The sequence below is a fragment of the Dipodomys spectabilis genome, unplaced genomic scaffold (genome assembly GCF_019054845.1).
Source record: "Dipodomys spectabilis isolate Male_0828 unplaced genomic scaffold, ASM1905484v1 ptg000006l, whole genome shotgun sequence".
Classification (NCBI taxonomy): Eukaryota; Metazoa; Chordata; class Mammalia; order Rodentia; family Heteromyidae; genus Dipodomys; species Dipodomys spectabilis.
In genome coordinates, this window is record NW_024870683.1 from 12550557 (window position 1) to 12569101 (window position 18545).

General features: G+C 37.6%; 1 pseudogene; it reads right to left on the reverse strand.

Annotated features, from left to right (window-relative positions):
* Window positions 1-10706: 10706 nt before the first annotated feature.
* LOC122124136 lies at window positions 10707-11503 on the reverse strand (annotated as a pseudogene).
* Between the last annotated feature and the right edge of the window lie 7042 nt (window positions 11504-18545).

The window sequence follows — 18545 nt, forward strand, 5'->3', positions numbered from 1 at the left end:
TTAATTTTTTGAGTCCTAAGTATATTATATATATATATATATGTATATATATATATATATATAATTTTGAGTATCCCAAGCATGAAACTCTCCTCATTGTGGCCAAATAAGAAATGATGTTTGAAAACATCTATCTGCATTATTAAGAATCATGTTTTAGAAGATTTAGAGGCATGGAGATATTTATTGTATATTACCCAGTAGAAAACTCAAACAACTTTTTTTTGTTAAAATATGCAACATTATTTTTTAAATCAATTTAATCAATTAACTTCTTTGGTGCCAGTACTGAGGTTTGAACTCAGGGTGTGGGAGCTCTACTTTAGCCTTTTGCTCAAGGCTGGTGCTTTACTACATGAACCACAGCTCCACTTCTGGGTTTTTGGTGGTTAATTGGAGGGAAGCGTCATGAATTTTCCTGCCCAGGCTGGCTTAGAACTGCCATCTTCAGGTCTCAGCCTCCTGAGTAGCAAAGATTACAGGTGTAAGCACTGATGCCTGCTATATTCATTTCTAAAGAGTGTGTTTGATGTAGATGTAATAGGAATGTCTAATGTATATATTGAGTGCATGCTAAGTATTAGTGTCAGGTACATGTATTAACTTACTTAATCCCTGACAAAACTATGTGAGGTACTATTACCATCCCTATTTTATACATAGGGAAACTGAGGTACAGAAAACTTAGATAACTTGCTCAAGGTCACTACACAGAAAAATAATTTCACTGGAGAAAATTTGACTTTGAAGCTTGAACTATTAACTACAACTAAGAGTACTGAAAAGACTACTTCTGAAAGCTGAATGTGGATGTGTATATATGTGTGGTATTTATTATGCATCCTATTTATACACATATGTATCATGTGTCATGATACGTAGCTATATAGGCATGTTGATTATATAAATGTGATTATTATGTATTAAGATTCAAGATTCTTTGAGCACTTACAAACAGGACAATACTTGTAAATTAACACTGTAAAAAAAACAGAGCTCACATTTATAATCCTAGCTATTCCGGAAGCATAGGAACACAGTTGGAAGCCAGCCTAGGTGGGGAAGTCTGAGACTCTTATCTCCAATTAACAGCCAAAAAAAACCTCCAAAGTAGAGCTGTGACTGAAGTGGTAGAGTGCTAGCCTTGAGCAACAGAAGCTCATTGACAGAGGCTAGGCCCTGAGTTGAAGCTCTAGGAGAAACACGCGCACACACACACACACACACACACACACACACACACACACACACACACACACATAATTTTAGAACCATACATCCACATTCAGCTTCCTTTAGAACAATTGTCTTCTAGACCAATATTAATTTGGCTAGAAAATTAAATAAATCATAGTTTTTCTGCATGGATCAACAGCTCTCTGGTATTCACTACTTAGCTTTGGGCCGATCAACTCCCAGACCCACAGACAAGCCAGTTCAGCAGAACTAATGCTTCTAATTTTAACTGTTGGCTCAGTTCTTAATTGGTCTCAAACTAATATTGACCAAGGCTGCTTTTGCACTCTCACTGTGTGTGTGTGTGTGTGTGTGTGTAAAATATGGACCTTGGGGTGGTATTTCTCAATGAAGAGTGATTTTTGTTCCCCAGGGAACATTTGGCAACATCCAGAGTCATTTTTGGTGGTAGCATTTGGGGCATCTGATATCATCTGATTTCAGAAGCCATATGTTCCCATTTCTGCTTTTGGGGAGGCAAAGACAACTCTTAACTGCCTTGACTTCCCCAAATTCCGTGAAGAATGAAGACAGGTGAATCCTTCCATGCACACCACACAGACCTGCATAAGGAAACCTGGTGTGGCCATTCACTAATCCTCATCATGTTGGAGTAAATATTTTCTCTCTTCAAACTTCGGCTCCCAGGCTGGAGTCATGGCTCAAACTGTAGAGTGCCTGCCTAGCAAGTACAAAGCCTCAAGTTCAAATTTCAGTTTCCTATTTCTTCTCTCCCTACCCCCACAGAAAATCCCCAAACCCAACCCAAATAAAATGAACAAAAAAATTCAGTTGCATCTGAAAACTAGAGACATCAAGTTCCAACACCAGCGTCCCAGGAGAGTGGTGAACATTTTATGAAATGTCCTTTGTAAGAGTTCTGGCATGGTATCTTGACATAGTAGGTATGCTCTATCAATCTTCACATTTTCTTTCTACTTATCCTGAGGAAGAGAAATTATGATCAAGTTAGTCATAGTATAAATAAAACAGGAAAGAGTGGCCTACTGGCCACATGTTAGGTTCTTAAAAGTTGATACAGCACAACATCAACTCCTATGTGTCTGGCTGGATGATGAATCAATACTCTCTGCCTGGGACGTACCAGCTTCATGTTTAGTGACTTCACACTGCACAGCTTTAGCCACCTGCTTCAGGACTTCCCCAAGAGGAAATTCAGCAACGATTGTAACAGCTTATTTTGGAATTTCATTTGCCTCCTGTTTCTCTCCGTCCACACTAAGCTTCCTTAACTAGTATAAACCGAAATGAACACTGATAACTGGAATTATGATAATAATAAAAGTATAGAAGTTACCAGGCATTATTCAAAATAACATATATATATATATTTACTGATACCATATCTTAAAAGTTTTATGGTAATATAATGTGTTTGTAGAAACCTGCATACAATTTGATGAGCATATTATACTAAGTAAAACAAGCAGGTCACAGAAGGACATACCCCATCATCCTACTTACAGGAAGTAACTGACATTTTTAGCCTCCATTTCAGTCATTTCTTCCAAGATTTTCACTCTTTTTTTTTCTTCTCTTAATTTTGAGTTTGGTTTCTCTTATTTTTCTAAGACACTTAATATATTGGTATGCTGTTTTTTGATATCTTTTTTTCGAATGTTGGCACTCATCAGCTTTTTCATAGTACTGACTTTACTGCATCTTAAGTGTTCGGATAAGGTATGTGTTCATTTGATTCTAGGAAATTGAAAAATTTACTCTTTGATTTCCTCAATGAGCCACTGATCATTTGAAAGTATTTGTATATTTTTTTTTCTTTTGTTAACTTTGTTCTGGTTTATCTGTTAGGACACAGGCAATTACTCCTCTCTTTGAAAAAAAGGTATTTGTTAGGACTTTATTGCCAAAAATCTATTTTGGAGAAAGTTTTGTCAGCTGCTGAGAAGAATGTGTATTCTGTGGCTGTATCTTCGATAGATGTCTGATCACATGATCACATGATGATAGAGCACATGATATAAGATACAGTTAACTATGGGTTTCTTTGTTGATATTTGTTTTTGTCTAGATCTATCTATTGGTGAAGGTGTAGTTTCCAAGTCACCCATTATTACTGTATCTGACTCCTTGTCCAGTAGTATTTGTTTAATGAAACTGATGCCCTGGTATTCAGTGCACATTGTTTCCTTTAACAATACATAGCACTCCTTATCCACTGATTTTGGTTTGAAATCTACTTTGCCTGATAGGACTACAGCTACTTCTGCTTGAGTTTGACTTCTGATAGTTTGGTATATCATTTCCCATCCTTTTACTTTCAATCCCTGTGTGCCATTGCCTGTGAGGTATGTTTTTTTGTAGATCAGAAAGAGTTTTTTTTTTTTCCCCTAAGGGAGAGTTTTAAATTCAGGGCCTCCTTCTTGCTAGGTTCACAGTCTCCTGCTGAGCTATACCTGCAGCTCCTTTTTATTTTTGCATTGATTATTTTGAGATAGGGCTTTATTTCCTGCCAAGTATCACCTGGACTGTGATCTACCGATTTTAGACACCCTGTTGTAGCCAGGATAACAATGAATGTTTTTGGTTGAGGCTGGCCTCAAATTGTAATTCTTCCTATCTTAATTCTCTGAAGTTGCTAGAATTACACATTTGAGCTACAATCACCTGGCTTGGAGTGTGTGTGTGTGTGTGTGTGTGTGTGTGTGTGTGTGTGTGTGTGTGTGTGTGTGTGTGTGTGTTAAATCCAATCAGCTAGCCTTTGTCTTTTGATTGGAGAAATAAGACTATTCACATTTAGAGTTATTATTAAGAGGTATTTCCTGATTCCTTTGTTACATAGCAAAAGGGACTTGGCAGAATAATTTGAGAAATGAAGCATTTTGGATGATCAGGGTGGCTCAGTCTAATTACAATGTCCTTGAAAACACAGAACCTTTCCCTGTTGTGGTGAGAGAAAGATCCTGACAATACAAGTGGGGTCAGAGGGATGCCCTGCTACTGGCTTTGAAATGAAGGGGGAAGGGCTCCAGCAGTGCTAGTGCTTCATAAACGCCACAAGACAGGAAATAGATTTTCCCCTAGAGCTTATGGAAGGGTCCAACCCTACCTACATCTCCATTTTAAAAGCTGGATTGGGAGCCATGGTAGAGAATGAGGAAAGGAGCAGTATCGATCAAGATGCATGTTGAACAGTAACCTCTGTGTACAACTACTTGAAGATAATAATATAAAAGAGAACACAGACAGATAAAAAAGGCTAACCAAGAAGAAGGGTACAGGGCAATGCAGCTGTTATCAATGGCACTGCATTTACTTTTGCCTTCTTCCAGGTTTTCCTGAGTGTAGGCAGTGCAACGGAAAAGTTATGTGTGACACGCCCTCATTTACCCAATAGTTGGCTTCATGTTACTTTTGGGGTCAAGGTGAAGTTTTCTACATGCCTTCCTGGTCCTATGTGATCAGGCCTGCCCACCCTTCAAGCCTCATCTATTGCCATCATCTATCAAGCCATCATCTATCTGTGCTTGATCACTATCCACGCACAGGGGCTGGAGATGCTTTCATCTACCTGGAATGATCTTACATCTTTTACCTGTGTGATTAATATTTTTATTTACATAATTATTTGTACTTATGCTTAATTAAATGCTTAATAATTTATAGTGTCTAAATGATTTAAATGATTACATTATATTATTTAAATAATTATTTATATTGGTTTTAATTTAGAATGATCAATTTATATTTATTTATACTTATGTAGTTATTTATATAATTATCACCTTTAAATTTTTTAAATTTTATTGTAAAGAGGCTGTACAGAGGGGGGTTACAGTTATATGTAATTATCACTTATGTTCTGTTATAGTCCTTTCTACAATTGTTGGCAAGTTCTACTGTGATTGCCCAGTTAATGTGAATATTTCCAACTGGACCACGTAATATCAGGACAATAATGCCGGAGCTTCTACTCCAACACTTTCAGTGTCCCTGACATCTGGCATAGTTCTTAGGTATTACTTAATAAAAGAAACCTGTATGTTGTTTCCTGATGCTACATGAAATGTCTTACCTGGTATCAACAGCAGTCCCTTCCCGCCTTTTTCTTCATTTATTACATGAGACAGCTTTACCTTCTTGCTCTTTATATGAGCCAGATGCATCACTTTAAAGAGTCTACATGTCCTCTCTTCTATCCTAGGAAAGACATGTTTATTTCTTAAAAATGTTATGGAATTAAATCAGCTACTGCGTGTACTGTGTGCCTAGAATACTTGGTAGATTCTAACAAATATTTGATCACTTAGAATTAAATTTTGTGTTTGGAGAATCCTGCAGCTCTAGTATTTTTGTGTCCTGGAAAATAGTTAACCTTTGGATAGTCATGGTTTTTTTTGCCATTTAGATTTGTAAATGTGTATTTCCCAGCCTGTTCAGGTACCAGAGGGAAAGGGTTCTGCTAGACTAAAGGGATGATGCTACAGAACTGCTTGGCTTACTTGTACTTTGTTCCACCTTGACATTAATGTACATGTTCTGTATCTATTATTAAATCCTTAATCTCAAGACCCTGCAAGGTCTTTGTGAAGGATTTTAGTCCTTTTCTCTTGTTCTTATCTCCAGGTTGTTCTTATGCTTGGCTGAATTTATTCTTCAGGTGTACTTTTGTTAAAGAACCTACCATCAAAAAGAAGTAACCTTTTAACAGGGAAAATTGTTTCAGGAAAGTCTTCCTTAATGTATTCCTAAACATCATGATGGTGACTCAGAAGGAAGAAGTGAGTAATTCACTAGGTTCCTTAGCATTCATGATAATTTCATCATTTAAAAACTTATTTTTTGATTATAAAACAAAGGCACATTAACTGTAGAAAATTAGAAAAGAAATCTTGGGGGAGGGATAAAGAATCTGCAATCTTATCACTCAAAGAGATAACCATTATTAACATATTCTCAATCTCCCTCCCTCTCTCACTCCTTCCCTTTCCCTTCCCCCCTGCGGCTCCCCCCCCAAAGCTATGTCACATAATCAAGAGGGAAAAAATATTCATCCTGCCTTTAAAATATGCTATTCTCAACTATTCAAGATCACAATGAACTCTTTCATCAGTTCCTACATTTTATCATTGATTTTTTTTGCATTTGTCAAGTAGATATATCACACACAATATTTTTACTACATTTTTGCCAATATTTATACCACTTTTTTCTCTTGCCTAATTGTACTGACTTTCCCAAACAGTGACAATGAATAGTGATATTACTAGCTTATTATGTTCCTGACTTTAATGGCAATATGTTTAACTGTGTGTATGTTATGAATTTGTGTGTGTGTGTGTGTGTGTGTGTGTGTGTGTGTGTGTGTATGTGTGTGTGTGTGAGAGAGAGAGAAAGAGAGAAAGAGAGAGAGAGGTCCTAAGAGTCTAAGCTTGGTTGGTTGAATCGATTACAATCAGTAAAGAGAGGAACTAAGTGAAGTCAGAATAAAGAAATGGTTGGTCAAAACTCAGTCCCATGCTACTTTTTTTGAAGGGTTTAATATGAGCAGAGACAAAGCCAGGAACAAACCACCTAGCACTGCCTTTGCTGTCTTGGAACTAGAACATGTGAAAGCAGCTCCAGGAAGTTTGGTCTTACTGCACCAAGCACAGGCCTGGGGCCAAGAAGGGATTTTGCTCTGGAAGGTCTAGGAGGGAGGCCTGGGAGGAGCAACCATGTCACTACTGTAGAGACTGTTTAGGCATAAAACTCTCAAGAGAAAGCTGGCTTCTGCATGACTATGTAACCAAATGGAAAAACGCATGAAGTTTTTTCCTTGCTTTAATTGCCTTTGGTTCACCAAACTGTTACATAAAGATGCATAAGTTGGCAGAATTTGTGCTTAGAATGGAAGCAGTACCAACAACAGCCAGGTGGCCAGTGAGGGAACATTTAGAACTTGGTAGACCTCTTCTAATTCTTCTGTGGGTAGGAAAACCAATATGGGGTTTTTCAAAACTAGGAGGAAAAACAAAGGCATTAAAAATGGGCTAGGTGGCTCATACCTGTAATCCTAGCTATAACAAGGAGGATATAGGTAGGATATCACAGTCTGAGGCCAACATAGGCAAAAATGTAAGGTCCTATCTGAAAAGTAAGCCAGGCACAAGTAGCTCATGCTTATAATCCTAGTCAGTCAGGAGGATTACAGTTTTAAATCAGCTCAGGCAGAAAAGTCCCTCATCTCTAATTAACTAGCAAAAAGCAGGGATGGAAGAATGGTTCAAGGGGTAAATTGGCAGCTAAGCAAGCAAGCCAACCAAGCAAGAGGCTCTGAATGCAAACTCCAGTACTACAACAAAACAACAAAAAAACCCATCAATAAAAACTAAAATGAAAAGCAACAAAAACTAAAACAAAAATGAGTTAGAGGCATGGCTCAAGTGGTAGAATACGTGCCCAGGAAGCATGAGGTAGTGTCCAAATACTCTAAAACAACAACAAGAGAAGCACAAAATTTTAAAATAGAGATTTGTTGTAAACTTTGTAAGGTATTGTGATAGCATCTGCTCATGGGATTAAAAAAATTTTCTTGGCATTTTCCCAGCTCCCACACACGAAAGGTCAAAGACAATATTGAGATGAACAAAAGCACTTGTGAGGCATGCAGAAGTAAAGACCCGAGATAGATGTTTAATTACATTCAAAGCACAATTTCACATTTAAAAGCAGAATTAGAACATAAAGCAAAATATATTTTTGGGAAATTATGTAATATATGGAGAAGACAACTTTTTAGATGCATTCTTGGTGGTGGATTAAAAGGGCATGGGATGTAAGGATGATAGGAAAATGAAAGAAACAGGAAGTAAGCGATATTCAAAATATGAGTACATGTCCGATAATGGGGTCAGGACAGGACTGGAGAGGCAGCTCAGTGGTTGAGAACTTGCCTGGTACATTAAAGGGCCGAAGTTTAGGCGCTATAAAAAATCCAAACCAAACAGAACTGAAATAAAAATAAGGAAAGAAAGCATGCCAATAAACATTTAGGCTGGGAATATAACTTGGTAGTAGAGCAGATGCCAATGTATACAATGCCTAGAGTCAATCCCTAACAACACACACACACACACACACACACACACACACACACACACACACACACACACACACACACACGGGCACAAATACCCTTAATCCTCAAACCCCCAAAGGGGGAAAAAAAAACTCCAAGAGACATCAGGGCAAACAGAAAAATAAATTGCATTGAACAATTTTTATTCAGTAGAAAACCAGCTGAGTCTGCAGGGGAAAAGGACTGCACAGTGCCTAAAGTGGAAATCCTGGAAAGATGAGTACATTCCATGAACAAAGGGGAGAGTCAGCAGTGAGGGCACACCACCAGAGCTGCTTTTCTTAGCAGATCAATAGCATTAGGATGTAGCCCTGATGGGGCAAAAGCACAGGCAGGTCATACCAAATAGGAGTCAGCAGGCACTGGGCTTTGCTTGGTGTGACTCCTTACTAATGAGATGGAGTCACTCCCCAAAATGATGGGCAGTGAGGGATGCCAGCAAGGAGGACTCCCTCAGTCATACTGTGTGCAATGAAAGGGGAATCAAATATGCAAAGGGGCTGTGATTTCTCAACAAAGAAGTGCTTCTGAAAGACAGTTGCTATGATATCCCCAGTCCCAGGTCTGTTCCTCAGGCTGCAAGATTATGGAACTTGCCTTCCTTTAGAATTTAAGAGCATTCTACTAGTGGCTGGGGGAACAAAAAAAAAGGACTCAAGAAAGAAACTCACCCAGATCGCTTTGGGTGTTAATAGCACTTCAGATAAAAGCTAGCCTTGCACAAGGCTGAAAAGTAAAGCAAAACAAAGCAGAATAGAATCTGACATAGAAATAACAAAGGAAATCTGAATGCTAAAATAAGAAAAATAACATAGAGGCAGAAGGAAAAGCATATTTTCTTTTGAGAATAATTTTCAGCAAGAGATAGAAAAGCACCTACACTGTACTGTCAGTGAAAGAGAACATGAGCTTTTAAAGCAGGAGCTGATTGATGACATGTTAGAACAAGGAACGGAATTAACAATGAAGTCACCCCCACCACACAAAGTAGAGAAAAATGCCAGAATACATCTTAAAATGTTATTTTGGGAGTGGAAAAGAAAGTCATAGTGAGATACCATTATACACTCCATCATGGTAAAGTCCAAAAGACTGACTGATATTACCAAGTATTGGCAAGGAGCAGATTAGAACTTCATATATTACTGGGGAGGATAACAGGGAGGATAACATTCTAGGAAACAGGTTCACAATTTCATAAAAATACAATGAACATTTAAAAAAATTCCATTGCTAGGTAGCTAGTCAAGCAAAGACATGGGCTGGGAAGGTGGCTCAGTGGTAGAGTGTTTGCTTTGGATGCATGAGGCCCTGGGTTTGACTCCTCAGCACCACATAAGCAGAAAAAGCTGGAAGTGGCGCTGTGGCTCAAGTGGTAGAGTGCTAGCCTTGAGCTGAAGAGGTGAGGGACAGCGCCCAGGCCCAGAGTTCAGGCCCCACAACTGACCAAAAAAAAAAAAAAAGAAAATACATAGGAGAATGTTCATAGCATGTTATCCCTTTCCCCATCCAACTCTGTTGACCCCATGTAGCAGTAGACAAAATATAATATACATACCAAATGGAATACTCTTCAGCTGTTAAAGCTAAGCATATCATAAATAAGATACATACCACAGCCTGGACGAACCTCAAATATCTTTTAAAAATATTTTAAAGTATGTTTATTTTTATGATCTATTTTATATCAAGCACTTGAGTCAAAATTCAATCTCTGGATTTAATATAGATCCTTTATAATTACATCTAATCATTATTTGAAAATACACACTGAACTAAGTTGGCTAGTGAATAAAATAACTGTAAAGTATAAACTTCAGGGACAGGGTCATGCATGATCAGTTAGGTCAGATTTCCACCATGTTTTAGTCTCAATTCACATTTGTTTCCATCACACAGACAATCATTTTGAGTTAGCTTAGACAGCAGAGCCTAACAACGTAAAGCTACATTGTCTTAAAGGAAATTCAGTTTCATACAAAGAACTTCAAGAAGAAAAATCAGGACTCTTGATCAGAAGCCTTCCGCGCTTGTGTTACTTTGGTGCAGCAAAAGTCTGGAAGATAAGAGACAAGTGTTTCCTTTGCCCACTGAAGACATGATCAATAAGGACATTACCATTAAAGGACTTCTTATGTTAGCTACTATTGCCTGGACAAAGTTTTAGCCAGTGTTACAAAAACAAAACATTAAGAGTGATATCTCTACAGGAAATGGAAACAAGAGGGGTTTCTTTGGTTATTTTTTAAAAGTAAGATCTATAAATACAAGCATGATTGGGTTTTTCCTTCTATAAATAATCTTCGCAATGCTAAAAGGGCACCAGCTGAGGTTCTTTTCTGTAGTGAAGGTTCAGGTGCACACGCATCATCTACTGATGGCCCTTCTTGAAGTATTCCTTGGAAGCTGTAGGACTTGGCTTGAAGGTAGGAGAATCAGGTGTCCAGTTTGCTGGGCAGACTTCTCCATGGGTTTCACAAACCGGAACGCCTTCACCAATCACTGGCAGGTCATTGACACTCAGATGCTTGATGACTCCATTGGGGTCAATTATGAAGAGACCTCTGAGTGCAAGACCAGGACCTTCCAACAGCACACCACAATCCCGGGAAATTTGGTTAAATCCCACAAGAGTGTGATGTTCACGTGGCCCAAGCCTCCATTCTTCCTTGGTGTATTGACCCAGGCAAGATGGCTAACGTGGGAGTCCACCGAAACTGTGATGACCTCGCAGTTCACGTCATGAAACTCATTGGCTTTGTCACTAAAAGCAATAATGTCTGTAGGACACACAAAGATGAAATCCAAAGGGTAGAAGAAAAGCACCAAGCATTTCCCCTTAAAGTCATCAAGGCTAAGCGCTTTGAACTCTCCATTGACAACAGCTGTGCCTTTAAAGTAAGGCTCATGCTGGGTGGCAGCAGGAGCCTAAGAGGAGGAACTAGGGCTAAAGGCGAATTTTGCTTGAGTAGAGCTAGACCACCTTCTTCAAGCACCTTCTTCTAGAAGCAACATGTCTTAGTGCTGCAGAGGTAGAAATACCCTAAGACATGGTGCTTGCATGTCGAGCGACTGAGACCGGGAACAAACTCCCGGCAGCAGTGGGGAACGGTGGAGACTCCTCAAATATCTTACACTCTCCTGTTCCTTTGTCTTGAAATTGCTCATCGTCTTGGTTTCCGTGGCAGCAGACTTTCATGAGCTTCTTTTCTCCTCTCTGTCCTTCCTTCTCAGTCTCTCATAGCTGCAGCTATTTTAATCAAACAAATATTTGGGAGTCTCACTTAAAATATGAATCCTAATGGTGTAGGAGTCGAAGTTGGTTTCTTTCTTTTCTGTACATACTCTGTCTGAATAACATGATCTATCTTCAGTGTTTCATTTACCAACTATGTTCAAAGGGTCCTTAAAAGTCTAGCCTAGACTTCCGCCAGATTCTTAGCCCGCCTTTCTGTCTGTTGGATATCTGCACTCAACATATTTGTTCACCATATTTATACTATCATGGATCCAATCCCCTCTCCCAAATCTACCTCAAATTCGAGTTCTTTTGTTCAACCTCAGCATCTACTCTTTTCTCAGTAAATGTTATTGCCACGTGCTTACAGGCTCATGCCTGTAACTCTAGCTATTTAGGAGGCTGAGATCTAAGGACTGAGGCTCAAAGACAGCCCAGGCCAGAAAGTCTGTGAGACTCTTATCTCTAATTAATCAGCAAAAAGCTGGAAGTGAAGGTGTGGCTCAAGTGTACAGCACCATTCTTGAGCAAAAGAGCTAAGGGACAACCCAGGCCCTGAGTATCAGCACAAACAAAACTTAGTGCTATTGCTTTTTTCTTTTATTATTACTTCTAAAGGATCAAGAACTACCGGGGACAAGTTTAATGGAAGACAGTGACTTTAAAACCTAGATGCTTAATGTCAATATAAACATTTTCTCTACAGTAACACAAATGGCATACAAGTAACTCAAGCCTACATAATTTACAAGTGAATCTTTCAGGCCTAATTAAGTTCTTCAATTAAGTTCAGCCATAATAAATCATTACGTCCAAAGATTTCCAACTGATGGAATCTTTCAAGAAAACTTACGAAGATTAGTAGGTCTTTAGCCAAATCATTTTTTTTTTTTACTTCAAAAGATTTCTAGACATAATTTTAAAGCTAAAGCTTAATGAATAAATGGGACTCAAAGACAGGCTTCAAACAAAGCAAAATTGCAGCAAAAGTAACGTTACAAATCCACAGGATGTATGCTCTTAAGATGAGTAGCTTGTTACTATAGATATCTGCAGGAGGAAGCTATTGTGAAGGGCTGAGCTCGGCAGCCCTCTCCTATTCCCATCAGTTAGCATACCATCCTTTGGCTCCTGCTCTGTATGTGGATGTTATGTAACATAAACATGTTTATGTAAGGAGACTGGAGCTAGATGGTGACCAATGCCTTTAGAAGATGCATTTTTAGACTTCTGTGCTAAATACTGTGTCAATAAATTTGTACAATCAATTATAAGGAATGGAAAGTGGCATCCAAACACATTACGGCTATGGACTTATTTCATGTTCTTTAACTGCAGTTACTTCCTATCACAAAGCTCTATCTGTATTACAATTAATCCTTATTGTATATACTTGTAGGACGCCTGGTTGATTTTTGTCTGAAACAAAATTATCTATATTTGTATGAAAGGCCTCACTTACTTCTTCATTAAAAAAAAAAAAGTATCAAGAACCCTAGTGTCTATGTCCCAATTTTGTCTCAGTCTATTACTTTTCTACTCTCGTGTTCTAGGCCATATTTCTATCATCTTTCACATAGATCACTTAAATATCATCTGTTGTGCTTTAAAAAAAAATATTACCAAGGTGATGTACAGAGGACACTGTTGTTGCTTTTCATCCTACATTATTTAATATTATCATAATATTATTATCCTACATTTAGAGAAAGATCTAAAAATATAAATATAATTACATCTTTGCCTTTTATGCTCCAATTCTTTTTTTTCTTTTTGCCAGTCCTGGGGCTTGAACTCAGGATCTGGGCACTTTCCCTCAGCCTCTTTTGGCCAAGGCTAGCACTCTACCACTTGAGCCACAGCACCACTTCTGGCTTTTTCTGTGTATGTGGTACTGAGGAATCTAGCCTAGGACTTAATGCATGCTAAGCAAGCACTCTACTGCTAAGCCACATTCTCAGTCCCTGTGCTCCACTTCTTAACTTAGTATTAATTATTTTATTTGGACCTTCCTTGCTTTCCTGTATTTAGCTTTGGGTATTCAAAGAACACATAAATATTAAGTACCTACACATACTAAGTTCTAGGAGCTACAGTGACCGATTTCAGCCTATGTTTACATTAGTTCTGTGGGAAATTCCTCTCTAAACAAAAAATTATGTAAGCCTTGAACTCTTTCAAATTGTCAAGAACTGCCCATCAAATCTGAAATTACTTTTGTAGAGTCTACCACAAGGGCAAGGATGAGTTCTTGTTCACTAATGCATTGGCAATTAGCACAACATTCTGTGATGACAAAATCACAGTACGTATTTATTCAATGACTATTCTGTGTAACCATGATTGTTTCTAAATGGCAGAAAAATAGTTGCTCATTTTAAAATAAATGTTTGTGCTCCAAATTCTATAACAAAACTAAGTTAATATCTTTTAGGAAACAAAATAAGTTAAGCTGGGCATTGGCGGCTCAAGCCTGTACTCAGGAAGCTAAGATCTAAGGATCCCTATTCAAAGTCAGCCTAGGCAGGAAGCTCTATAAGATTCTTATCTCCAATTACCAACAGAACAGTTGGAAATGGAGCTGTGGCTTAAGTGGTGGAGAACTAGCATCAGGAGAAAAAGCTTAAAGACAGTGCCTAGGCCATGAATTCAAGTCTAAGGACCAGCACACATACACAAATAACTTGATAAATTGATAACATTATATTAATCAAAATAGAATAAAATATAAAGGGATCTGAATCAAAGTGAATTTTGCAATTTTGCAAATTTTACTAGTGGAGGGACTGAATTTTTTTTGTTGCTGTTGTTTAAACTAGAGACAGTATGAGGCTTGATAGAAAATGTACTCATTACCCTACTCATGGAACTGTAACCCTTCTCTACAGTATTTTTACAATAAAAAATATACATGGAAAGAAAAAAAAAGATAGTATGAGGTAAATAATCCTCTAGAATTGAGAAGTAAAGTTTTCATTAGTTGGGTGAATGTATTTGATACAAAAACTCAATGATCTATCTATTTAAGAAGAAAAAAAGTCATATGCATTTCTGAAGAGCCTGTGAGGTTATATAAATTGGCAACCCCTCCCCCCCCCAATTTGTTGCTTATTAAATATTTAATCAGACTCTGGTGAGCAGAGGAATGGTATCTTATAAAATGTACCCAGACTTTTCTGCACAAAGATGAAGAGTTCAAGGTGATCTGCTCTTATAATTATCCCCAGAGTGAAGACTATAAATATGCACAACATGAAGAGCTTACTCATCACTTTGGATCAAAGAAGGCATATATGAAATGCACTACAGTAAAATAGTTTTTATGTGTTAATGTCATTATTTAAAGGTGAATTCATTTCTAATTTAAGTGTAAAATTCTACTACAGAGTCTCTGCATGTTATAAAATTTGTCTACTGTTTTTATGTGGTATTTAATTATTGACTTTTCTTAATGATTGTTGACATTGCTGAAAACTGGATCACTTAATTAGGGGATGACAAAATGAAAAAAAATAGCTTTTTGTGCTGCATTTCATCTTGTAACTATATAATTCTACAGGTTCTATTAGAGAGAAATAAAAGAAAATAAATTAGGCATGAGCCACCAAGTGGGACATTGGTGGCTCATGCCTAATAATCCTAGATTCTCAGGAGGCTAAGATTTGAGAATCATGGTTTGAAGCTAGACTTGGCAGAGAAGTGTGACATTCTTACCTCCAATTTACAAGCCAAAGGCTGGAAGCAGAGGAGGCGTAGCTCAAGTGGCGGAACACTAGCTGGATGAGAATGAGTGATCCTGAACTCAAGCCCCAATATATGCACAGAAAGAAAGAAAGAGAAAGGACGGAAGGAAGGAAGGAAGAAAGAAAGGAGGAAGGGAAGGAAGGAAGAAAGAAAGAAAGAAAGAAAGAAGAAAGGAAGAAAGAAAGAAAGAAGAAAGGAAGAACGAAAGAAAGAAAGGCAGAAAGGCAAAGGCAGGAGGCTTATCATACATATTGCAAATATGAGAGCAGTTTACTTAAGAGCAGAAATTCTCCTTGGATTACTCTTTATAAGATGTACTATTTCCTCTGCTATAACATGCTAGAATTTTATGGTATTAATTTCTGCTTTTAGTTTTATTTTGCATTCTATTCATTTAAAGAATAGAACTTATAGAAAAGAGCTATTATGAATTTTCTGTATACCAACATATATACTCATATATACATGAGTATTTATAAAAACCAATCCAATTGCTTCATCACAATATCATGTCTGGGTATGTTTGGTTGTTCTTTTAGTGTATCAAAAATGTATAGACTAAAAAGCTGTTTTCTTATTCTCAATCTGGCAGAGTAGCTTGCCCTTCATTTTTAAATCACATTTATGATAGTATTGTAATGCACAACAGAAAGTACCCCCCCCCCCCCAGGAAAAAACTCTATAACTTGACAAGTACAATATCTGGAAAAACTGCTTTACATTTAATGATGAAAGCAACTACTACCACCACCACTACCACAATAACCCCAGCAACATCCAACATCTACCACAACAACGTGGGGCCAATGAAAGAATTACACACACACACACACACACACACACACACACACACACACACACACAAAGGCAATAAGGTTTTTGGAAAGGAGTCTGTGAAAGTGAGTCCTAGAATTAAAAATTAAAAAGAGATGAACACTTAGATAATTCCTGGCAGTATTTACTGAGAAGAAAAGAAAAAAAATTCAATATATTTACTTTTTAACTGTAAATGAATTAAAAAATTCTGGCTGGCTCAGCATTCTTAGAAAGAATAACTATTAAGGAAAAATGAGCCTATGATTTCAAATTTTGATGAAGAAACTTCTAATATTTAATTCTAATAATCTAATATTTATTTGTATTTGATTTCACATGGATAAGCAAAGAAACATACCTTGTGTATAGATGGTCCGGAGAAACAATATTGAATGTCATATCCCAGTGTGTCAAGAGTAAGGAAAACATGATATAAAAGAATGAGTGGTTTTTGAAGAAGCCAATTATACATACAATTAGTTTAAACATTTATAGCAAGATGAGTTTTAAATTACATGCAAATTTCATTTTTTTCCCTTGAAAGAGAAATCTGCAATCTTACTTTATTGGCAGTAATTTGGACTTAAGATGTCATGTAGGGTGGGATATATTTGTTGAAGGAAATTCCATGTGTACACACACACACACACACACACACACACACACACACACACACACACGCACACACACACACACACACACACACACACACACCCCTCCCTCTTCAGTACTCCATTGCTGAGCACAGGGATGATAGGCAGTCAGCTTATGGACTGCAAATATATAAACAGCTGAAATATGATACCAGCTGTTAAGCTTTCTTCTGACGTGTTGAAGTACGCATTCTGATTGGTTACAGCATATCAAAGGTAAATGTTTTAAATATTATCAATGAATGATGGCTAGATAAACTATCAGAGTTGATTTCTTTTTTATTTTCATCCTTTTATCTTTATCTTTGTTTGTTTGGTCTGCTCCTGGGGATTGAACTCAGAGTCTAGGCAGGGTCTCTTAGCTTTTTCACACAAGGATGGTGCTCTACCATTTGCAACACAGCCCCACTTCCAGCTCTTTGGTGGCTAATTTGAGAGAAAGCGTCTCACAGACTTTCCTGCTCAGGCTGGATTCAAACCACAATCCTCAGATCTCAGCCACCTAAGTAGCTAGGATTATAAGCGTAGGCTATTGGTGCCTAATTTTCATCTCTCTATTTTTATGGTGTCTTCCCCTAACATTTCAGAATTTAAGAGTAGTGAATGTCTCATTCACCTCCAATATAATTCTGCTCCTCCTTTCTTCACGTAAGTGAAAATACTTCATTTCTGTATTGCTACCTATCAAATTTGAATACTACAATAATTTAACTTAGGAAAAAACCAAAACAGTATCAGGGATTTATTTGATCTCTACCCCAATCCTGCATACAGTGTGATTTTAGATGTCTAGCTGAGACCATAACTATTACTTGTGGGTCTGTTCTTTATTATTATCTTGTGTCCAGTAGTGGATACCTTGGAGTTGTCATTGCTTTTATGTCATGCATGCCAGGTATCCACTGAAGATGGAGAAGGACCTCAGTTTTTTTTAAAATTTAATTTTTGTAAAGATGCTGTACAGAGGGGCTACAGTTACATGAGTAAGGTAATGAGTATATTTCTTGTGGAGCATTGTTACCCCCTCCTTTGTTTTCTTCCTACTATCCCTTCTCTCCCCTGCCTCAGTCCTCCCCAACCCCCGCATCCCCAAAGCTGTAAAGTTCATTTCCAACATAGTGTCTTGTGAGTCTCATTGTTGCCATGGGTCACCTTGTGTCCTTGTTTCAGCATTTCATTATTCCCCTTCCCCTCCCCAAATTAGAAAAATGTGTATACAAGACGCAGGCTACCAAAATCAAACATAGTGACAAATACAGTGGATAAACCATAGGGGAAGAACATACAAAAGAAACAAAAAAAATCACATAGTACATTAAAAACAACAATAACAAAGAAAAACCTCTTGTGTCCACATCTTGGGGTTCATATCATTTAGAATTATCTTATGCGGTTATATGTACATAGCTTTTGAGCTTATCGGCTCATTGGATAAGATTATTCTAGACGTATACTAATTATTGCAAATAAAGCACCTCAGTTTTTGTTTTATCCTACCTTCTTGAGAAACAACATTGACCATTAAGATTGAAAGGGTTCTTAGACATTGCTTTGTTATTTTAAAAGTGATAGGATCAAAGCAGGTCAATAACGGTGGCTTAATTAAATTCAATTGAGGCAAAGCTTCAACCAAAGGACCAGATCACCGACTCTATTTTCAGGAACTTTTAATCCGGTTAGCTCATTTTTGGATAAACATATGCTTCCCTGCACTGCTGAAATGGGTTGCATTTGTAGCTCAAAGCTTATCGTTTGGTGT